Source organism: Salvelinus alpinus, chromosome 16 (genome assembly GCF_045679555.1).
Source record: "Salvelinus alpinus chromosome 16, SLU_Salpinus.1, whole genome shotgun sequence".
Taxonomy (NCBI): Eukaryota; Metazoa; Chordata; class Actinopteri; order Salmoniformes; family Salmonidae; genus Salvelinus; species Salvelinus alpinus.
Window position 1 is genome coordinate 13788606 of NC_092101.1, and position 9603 is coordinate 13798208.

The window sequence follows — 9603 nt, forward strand, 5'->3', positions numbered from 1 at the left end:
TGTTCCTTGTAATACAGTGAACCTTCCACACCCTAATATGTTATATGGTGACAATTATTTGAAAATAAATCTGGTAATTCATAGTTATTTTGCAAAAGAAAGCCACGAGAAAGCCACACGTTTCAATGCATGCCACCGGGACCGGACATATCCTACGTTTCCTCAACCAGATTGTGCCCAGTGGGAAGATTGTAGGTAGTTAATTTCAAATACATTTCATGAATATCACAATGAATTGATCCAGAAGTCAACACTGTATTGGTTTCTGATGCAGCTGGAATCATTTAGTCACTTGTCAGTACACTTGTTAAAAATATTACATAAAACATTCTATAAAATATAATACACTGAATGCACAAAACATTAAGAACACCTCATACATTTTTTTCGCCACCTACTGCTTCGACCTCTTGCAGAAGATTTGTTTGTACGGCAAGTCTCCTGGAAAGACATGAAGACTGATCATGAGGCTGTGTAACCATATAACAAACCATGTTTATCTTTAAACAAAAATGGGTACAATAGACTGGTATGTGTTTTGTTACACTCAGAGTCAATAACGGGGCATTGAGATGGGCTGTTAACAAAGAACTGACTGCAAGGGCGTGAACAGCTTGAGGGGGCTTGACTTGTAGAGGGTATAGATGTGTATTGTTGTCTATAAGTACCTACAGTTGTGCTGTTAAGTAGACAAGCACTGCCAACAATAGTCTAGAAGAGTATACTAACAGCCCTTCTTCCCCATACTAACGAACTGAATGCGGGGGGGTGAAAAGTTTGAGGGGGCTCGACTTGCAGATATTCTACTGTATTGTTGTGTATGAGCACCTACAGTCGTGCTGTTGAGTAGACAAGCACTGCCATCAATAGAGTAAATAGGCTAGAAGAGTGTACTAACAGCCCATCTCCCCTATGCCAAAGAACTGACTGCAAGGGTGTGAACATTTTGAGAAGCACTTGGCTTGTGTATTGGTGAATTTGTTTTCTCAAAAGGGGATTATGCTTTCATAAATACCTTTGGCTCTCCGGGCTTGTTTGCGTCCCACATTCTCATTATAATCCGAGATAACAAGATGTGTCCTCTCCCTTCATGCCCAGGCGCCCAAAATGCTGCCAGTTTGAGTTGTACTTCAGGAGAGCACTGTGCAATGCCTCCAGGTGGCCTGTGTGTTTATAAAGACAAATTGAAAATATAAAAACATTAGGCTTATGTTGCTAGTCAGGACGTTGTGTCATGGTCACCTGCAGGTTTTGTCTAGTTCCTGGTTTGTCCCGGGGATGTCCCCGAGGACGTTTTTGGGATGTTCTAGGGATGTTGTGAAATAGTCCCCTGGAGGTTTTGTGTAGTTCCCGGTTTGTCCCAGGAACGTCCCCAAGGACATTTTTAGGACGCTCTTGGGACATTGTGTCATGGTCTGCTGGAGGTTTTTGTCATGAGATGGTCCCAGGTGTCCCAAACCATTATAAGTAAAGTAATGAAATGGTATCGAGATTTTAAGCTGTGGTACGCTGTTCAGCTAAAATTGTGTAAAAATCTTTAATAAATCACAATATAACCTGATCACTTAGTACTGACTTTCAATATGACCCCACCTGGGATTTGAATTCACAACCTCTGGATTTCAGGGAAACTGATCTTTCTCCAGAATTTCAGAAGTGCCCCACACATTCATTACCTATAATACATCTCTGCACTTAGCAGAAGAGTACAATCTGCACTGCTATTTTAGTCAAAAAATATATACACTACCGTTCAAATGTTTGGGGACACTTAGAAATGTCCTTGTTTTTATAGAAAAGCACATTTTTTCCCATTAAAATAACATCAAATTGATCAGAAATACAGTGTAGATATTGTTAATGTTGTAAATGACCATTGTAGCTGGAAATAGCAGATTTTTTATGGAATATCTACATAGGCGTACAGAGGCCCATTATCAGCAGCCATCACTCCTGTGTTCCAATGGCACTCCTGTGTTCCAATGTTAGCTAATCCAAGTTTATAATTTGGAAAGGCTAATTGATCATTAGAAAACCCGTTTGCAATTATGTTAGCACAGCTGAAAACTGTTGTTCTGATTAAAGAAGCAATAAAACTGGCCTTCTTTAGACTAGTTGAGTATCTGGAGCATCAGCATTTGTGGGTTCGATTACAGGCTCAAATGGCCAGAAACAAAGTACTTTCTTCTGAAACTCGTCAGTCTATTCTTATTCTGAGAAATTAAGGCTATTCCATGCGAGAAATTGCCAAGAAACTGAAGATCTCATACAATGCTGTGTACTACTCCCTTCACAGAACAGAGCAAACTGGCCCTAACCAGAATATAAAGAGGAGTGGGAGGCCCCGGTGCACAACTGAGCAAGAGTACAAGTACATTAGAGTGTCTAGTTTGAGAAACAGATGCCTCACAAGTCCTCAACTGGCAGCTTCATTAAATAGTACCCGCAAAACACTAGTCTCAACGTCAACAGTGAAGAGGCAACTCCGGGATGCTGGCCTTCTAGGCAGTGTTCCTCTGTCCAGTGTCTGTGTTCTTTTGCCCATCTTAATCTTTTCTTTTTATTGGCCAGTCTGAGATGGCTTTTTCTTTGCAACTCTGCCTAGACGGCCAGCATCCCGGAGTTGCCTGTTCAGTAGGTGCCTAATGTTGGTGTGGCATATTATTCCGTTTGAATGTTACTCCTAAATCACTATGATAAATATAGTAGTTGTTATTGAGTGTATTTTTAACAGAGCAGAGCTTCACTGCAAATTGTAGGAATACTGGCAAAATCATTAATCGACACAACAGGAAGAGCAGAATGCTGTGAACCAAAAGGTTGTGAGTTAAAATTCCAGCTGAGGACATAATTAGGACATCATTATTGTATCAATGAACATGGACAATGCAATCATGTATGTCAAAGCGTGTCAAAATATGCATGTTGATAACATTGTATGGTAAAAGCACTGTGTGTGGGGGTGTCACTAACATTGCCAAAAGCCAAAGAGCTGTGAATAGATCAGTGGTTCACCAATCAGGGCCTAGATGGGCTAGGCAATGGTAACAAGGGGTGTTGTGTAATGAAACTAGGGTATGTGTGCCGTTGGTAGAAAACATATGTTTTTTAGGGATAACTTCTCTTTGTGACCATCAGGTAACGTGTCATGGAAATTCTACACAGGGACACTCAAAATCAATCTTAAATTAATGATTATTTATTATCAGCACACTGGAGAGGCTCCAACCAACTCAATGCACAAAGTACACATGTTGATCAGGAGCTCCAACGTGGCAGTCCCGCTAGATCTCTTATATACAGACAAGTTATATTTGCATGATTTATCTTATTCATCATTCATAATTAATTCATCATTAACATTTGCTTCATTCATGTGACCGACCAATACTGGGTCATGTATGTGATGGACCAATACCTCAATACCTTCTCTCTTAGCTGAAACCTTGAAACTGAGATAGCTTTCGTTCTCAAAACAAGGGTCTGGGTGTACTACCAAATTGCAGATACTGATCGTGAGGATTCATTCAATCAGTCACTTGCAATGACACAGAACTTGGTTATTAGAAAAACGCAAACATAAACATTTCCATCACAAGCGTCCCCGGAACAAACCGAGTACTAGACAAAAACCTCCAGGGGACCATGACACAACATCCCAAGAACGTCCTAAATATGTCCTCAGGGATGTCCTCGGGACAAACCGGGAACTAGACAAAAACTTTCAGGGAATCTTGAAACATCGTCCTTGGGTACGTCCTGGGAACAAACCGGGAACAGGACAAAACCTCCAGGGGACCATGACACAATGTCCTGACCTGGCAACCATTTCATGACTTTCCGGGGACATCCTAATGACTCATTTTTGTTTGCAGGGTATATCTACCCATTCCCCTCATGTCAATAGATCATGCATACTCAACTTCACTCAATACCCACTCCCAACAGACACCAGTCAGTCACCCACACCATCTCCTCCTTATGAATACCTCTGCTTCTCTCCAATTTAGACTTCAAGCTTTCCATAAACAATCAACTAAGCCTCCATAATACAAAGAGAACTACAGTAGAAGTTGTAGCCTACTTGTAAACACACCAACTATGACAACACGACACGAACCATGTTAATGCCTAGCTCCAGTATATTTATTGGCTCATCATGGAGTCATGGAAAGATTTAGCAAAGTGACTTACACTAGTTCATGGTGCTGTGCTTGATGTTGGTGGGATCAAATTGTGTATATAGAACACATAGGCCAGTCACATTAGCCTATGCGATAGTTAGTTAGCTAGCTAACTAATGGTTAATTATAGTCTAGTAGGCTGTAGCTAACGTTACCTAACGTAGCTAACATTAGCTTGCAAAGTTACAAATCACAACTCCAGATAGCAGCGGGCTAATTACATTGATTTGCTTTGGAATATATAGCCAGCGTTTTATGAAAGCTAGCTAGCTAGATTTTGGTTTAGACAAACAAATGTAGTTCGGTAGTTAGTTAGCTAAGTTAGCTAGGTTACCTCTGTTCGACGTTTCAAAATCCTCTGGCTGAAAGTGTTGACTACAAACATGGACATGTGGGGTGCTTTGCACGGGAGTATTCACATCATTGCCCTCTGTGCCGTCTCTGTCGGCTCCGAGGAATATCTCCGGCAGGTAACCAATGAAATGGTACCACAGCAGCCTGTGCTTGCTTGTAGTTTGCACATCCAGGTACTGAGCACCACACCACAACTAAACTTGGTTAGAATTGTTGTTGATACAAAAATTAAAATAAATAGTTAATTGCAAGCTGATATTCTATGAATGAGTGGCTGGTCCAGTGAGTAACGTTAGTAACTGTTGGCGCCCATTCTCAACTGGATCCACCTTGACAGTGGCGGTACTATGTCCTGAAATCGCAATGAATTCTGGATATTGTTGGGTTCCTTACAACCAGGAAATGTAGATGGTCCGTTTTTACCGGTGTGATGCAGAAACGCTTGTATTTGAATGTAGTGAGGAAATTAGATTTTTATGACAGAGAAGCAGTAAAATGTCGCTATAATTTCGACACATACCCACACATAATGTCCTTAAGAGTGTGAGAGTAGGGTCATGGTATAGAAATCCTTCATTATAATGACTTTAGACTAGCATTTTGTCCACTGAACCCGTTTAAAAACAAGTACATTTTCCCAGTGTTGAACCCCAAGCCCAGGTAACAAAGGCCTATGGCAGATACAGTAGGATGCTTAAGTGAATCTCAACCAGGGCGTATTTGATCATCTTCTCTTTATGAGTCATAAGGGCTGCATCACTCACTGGGCACACACTGGTTGAATCAACGTTGTTTCCACGTCATTTCAATGAAATGACATTGAACCTACGTGGATTAGATGTTGAATTGACGTCTGTGTGCAGTGCTTTCTGACAACCGGCCAGTGGCCACTCCCTAAACCTGTTTTACTGTCGCTGAGAGAGAGAGACACTATCACCATTACACAACCTGATGGGCTCTTGGATTATTATTGATTAATTGCCGTCTTTGAGAGAGCAGAGTTCTTCAGAGAAATTGCATTGGCAGCCATGTTCAGAGCAGACACACCTTGAGAGGACTTAGTTCCTCTTATCCTACCCTGACACGGTCACATACCCCACAGGAGAAATCTCTCAGCTCCTGATGAGATTAATAAGAGTCTTCGCTACACTGACATATTTAGTGTCTGCTATATTTCCTTGTTTGCAGGCATGTATGCACATGCACACGCGCACACACACACACACACACACACACACACACACACACACACACACACACACACACACACACACACACACACACACACACACACACACACACACACACACACACACACACACACACACACACACACACACATACATACATACACAGACATGCATGCATGTACACACCCAAACACAAACACACAAACACAACCCGTCACACACACAGTCACAAACCATCAATCGCTTATCACCTCATAGACAGACCACAGCATGCAGAGTTTGAGGGTCGTTGCTCTGGTCGATAAAGGGAAAGTATGTGGGCAGATGGAGCTTTACGTTTGTTTAAGCTTGTAGCACTAGGAACCAGCCCACTAAGCTTACTATATCCACCCTGCCTGCTTTAGACCAGCATACTAATGGCCTGCTCAGCCAGCATGTTCCCCACAGAAAGGACACTGATGACATAAGGAGTCCATACACACACACACACACACACACACACACACACACACACACACACACACACACACACACACACACACACACACACACACACACACACACACACACACACACACACACACACACACACACACACACACACACACACACACACACACACACACACACACACACACACACACTGCCCACAGTGCAGATTGAGAGTCAATGGTCAGTATGTTAATATGGAAAGCCTCTCTCTTTCACTTTCTCATTGTCTCTCGTTGCAGTGTATCATCCACTTGAACAGGCTGCCCTGCAGTAGCCATGAGAAGCCCCAAAGGGGCCGTCTCTGCCATGATAACAACATACACTGCATGCAAATACAACATCATGCACTGCTGCTCACCATGTGGGTATCAAATTAATCAAATGAAACAAACTCCCACTATATTCCACCTGAGGAACAGACAGACAGCATGGCAACATGAAAGCAGAAGCCAGCACACTTTGGTTATGAAATATTCAACTCAGTGATAGGAGAGGGAGACTAAGTGAAGGAAAGAAAATATATGATTGCCTCTGCTCCACTTGGAGGCTACTAACCTTTTTTAATCAATCGAAGCCTGTATCCAGACATTTCCGGGCTATGGCAAACATTTCTCCATAATAGCTAGGTTTCCATCCAATTGGCGGACAGATTTTCATGCAAATATTATAGGCTAAAACACTAAATACTATTCTTGTGCCTGTCTCCAATCATTTATACAAAGTGACAGTGTCAGTCAATTCCTCCACTCTGCACTCTTTAAATAGCCTACCTTCGTGTCAGTGAAGGGCTGTTGTTGTTAGCTTAAGATTTTTTAAAAACTTTAAAAAAAAACATTTTACCCCCTTTTCTCCCCAATTTTCGTGGTATCGAATCGCTAGTAATTACTATCTTGTCTCATCGCTACAACTCCCGTACGGGCTCGGGAGAGACGAAGGTCGAAAGCCATGCGTCCTCCGAAGCACAACCCAGCCAAGCCGCTTGGGAGCCAGGCCCAGCCAATCAGAATGAGTTTTTCCCCACAAAATGACTATTACAGACAGAAATACTCTTCAGTTCCCCTCCCTCCCCCCTTGACGATACCACAGGTGAAGAAGCTGGATGTGTCACACCCTGATCTGTTTTACCGGTCCTTGTGCTTATCTCCACCCCCCTCCAGGTGTCGCCCATCTTCCCCAATATCCCCTGGGTACTTATACCTGTGTTCTCTATTTGTCTGTTGCCAGTTCATCTTGTTTGTCAAGTCAACCAGCGTTTTGTCTCAGCTCCTGCTTTTCCCCAGCCTCTCTTTTTTCCGCGATTCTTTATGCTAGAAGCAAGCTGTAAAATACCTAAGAAAGACGTGACTCCGATGCATATGCAGATATCATTGTTTTGTTTTGTTGACGTTCAGAGGCTGAGCCACAACCATCTATAGTCAAGAAGACAAAAAATAGACTTTGCTTGGGAAGTAATCTAATTCTGTCGCTATCAATTGATTAAGCTACTTACTTTCTATACAATAGAAGATGGTTAAACTCAGACAGCTTTTAAGGAAACACTTTTGACTTGTTGGGTAAAGTCACAGAAGAAGAGTAGCCAGCAGTTAAAGCTTCCATTTTTCTGTGTCAGTAGGCCTACTCTGTCTGGGATGGAAAGATAGGCCTAACTTTTGAAAGTACCATGCTCACATTCCAAATGATGTCTCAGATTAAATTATTTGCTAACAGGTACAGTTTCGTTGCATTTCTGTAATTTGTGTGGTATTAAAAAAGATTCTGCTAATATGTAAATTGATGTAGAATTGCATGAAATGTTTATAAAGGTAAATTTTTTCTCGAACCTGCAAATACGATGATAGATTAATTCAATGCTTTTACTATTAAGGAGATCTTTCCACCCCTTCTCTTGTCCACGGTGGTCTGTGAACCCACAACCTTCTGGCCCATTGCCATGTGCGCTATCAAAATTCCTGCATTGCCATGTAATGCTTAAATAACAAAGAACAGTTTCTAAAACTGCTTATCTAAGGCCCTGGTCTGTCCAAGGAGTGAGGGTAAACGGGAGACATGTTCTCTGCTATCCATATTGTTTTAAATTATTATTTTGGGTATAGGGGAGGGTCACTTTTCTTAAGCGTTCATGGAGGGTTTAGGTGAAATAGATTTTGCTGAAGGGAGGGCCATCCATTTTCATTTCAGAGGTCTGATTTTCCCCATGTAATCTTTATTATAAATAACGTTCACTCCCTTAGACAGCCTGATGGGCATCCACAGTCACCTATCAGAGCCCTACAAGTTTCAGGTCCTGCTGGCTTCTGCTATCATGTTGCCATGCTGTCTGTCTGTTCTACATGTATGCCACCAACCTATATACTGTTGCTCTCATAGTTTTAAGAGCAAAGTATGGCCAGGCTCCCCAGCTGGTACAAAGTGAGATCAACAGCATCCTGAAAGCCCCACTTATCAGACTAGGGGATAACGATGCCTTATAAGAGTTCTCCCTCCCTGTTCCCACTGATGTGGAAGGTGAAAATGACAGGGAAAATGTGAAATGTGCCTCTCATAGACAGACTTCTTGGCAAGCTGCCAGCTGTTTATCGTGATGGCTTTGTGAAGTACTGCATCACACTAAGAATCATCAAAGATGATACAGGGCAGACGTATACCTTCCAAGACTTGTCGTCATGGTTACAGCTAAATGCAAGAGCTAAGAGCATCGCGCATCAGGCCTGTTGCGCGACTGATTCCTCTACCAGAGATGAAGGATGAAGGGGACAGTGCATGATCTGAGCCTTTATGGGTTTGTACAAAAGGTTCTTTGTTAACTGCTCAACACAGAACAGCGGCATGTGCGCACTCCCTCAAATTGTTTGGGAAAAAGACATTTTTTTTTTCATCTGTAGGCTATTGTTCATACTATTAAATAATATAAAATAATGCCACCGGAATTATAAGCAAATCTTGCCAGCTAAATCAACTAGTGTAGCTCACAGCCATATGGCATAGCCAGATCAGGGCCTAACATAAGGACAACTCAGAATGTGCTATTGTGTACTTTTGAAATAGGCTACATTTTCTTCATATCATAATGTTTCATTAGACATGCCTAACATAAATAATGGATGCGTCCTCCAGACGTGGCGCTTGGCATTCAGGCCAATCATGGTTTCATCAGACCAGAGAATCTTGGTTCTCATGGTCTGAGGTCTGATTTGGCAAACTCCAAGTGGGCTGTCATGTGCCTTTTACTGAGGAGTGGCGTCCATCTGGCCACTCTACCATAAAGGCCTGATTGGTAGTGCTGCAGAGATGGTTGTCCTTCTGGAAGGTTCTCCCATCTCCACAGAGGAACTCTGGAGCTCTGTCAGAGTGACCATTGGGTTCTTGATCACCTCCCTGACCAA

General features: G+C 42.3%; 1 long non-coding RNA gene across 1 annotated transcript; it reads right to left on the bottom strand.

Moving 5' to 3' along the window:
- Positions 1-235: 235 nt before the first annotated feature.
- Positions 236-4952, bottom strand: LOC139541772 (uncharacterized). Its single transcript, XR_011668403.1, has 3 exons — positions 4519-4952; positions 1016-1163; positions 236-441 (listed from the first exon to the last, which is right to left on the bottom strand). It is a non-coding gene; the product is annotated as an uncharacterized lncRNA (long non-coding RNA).
- Positions 4953-9603: the final 4651 nt, after the last annotated feature.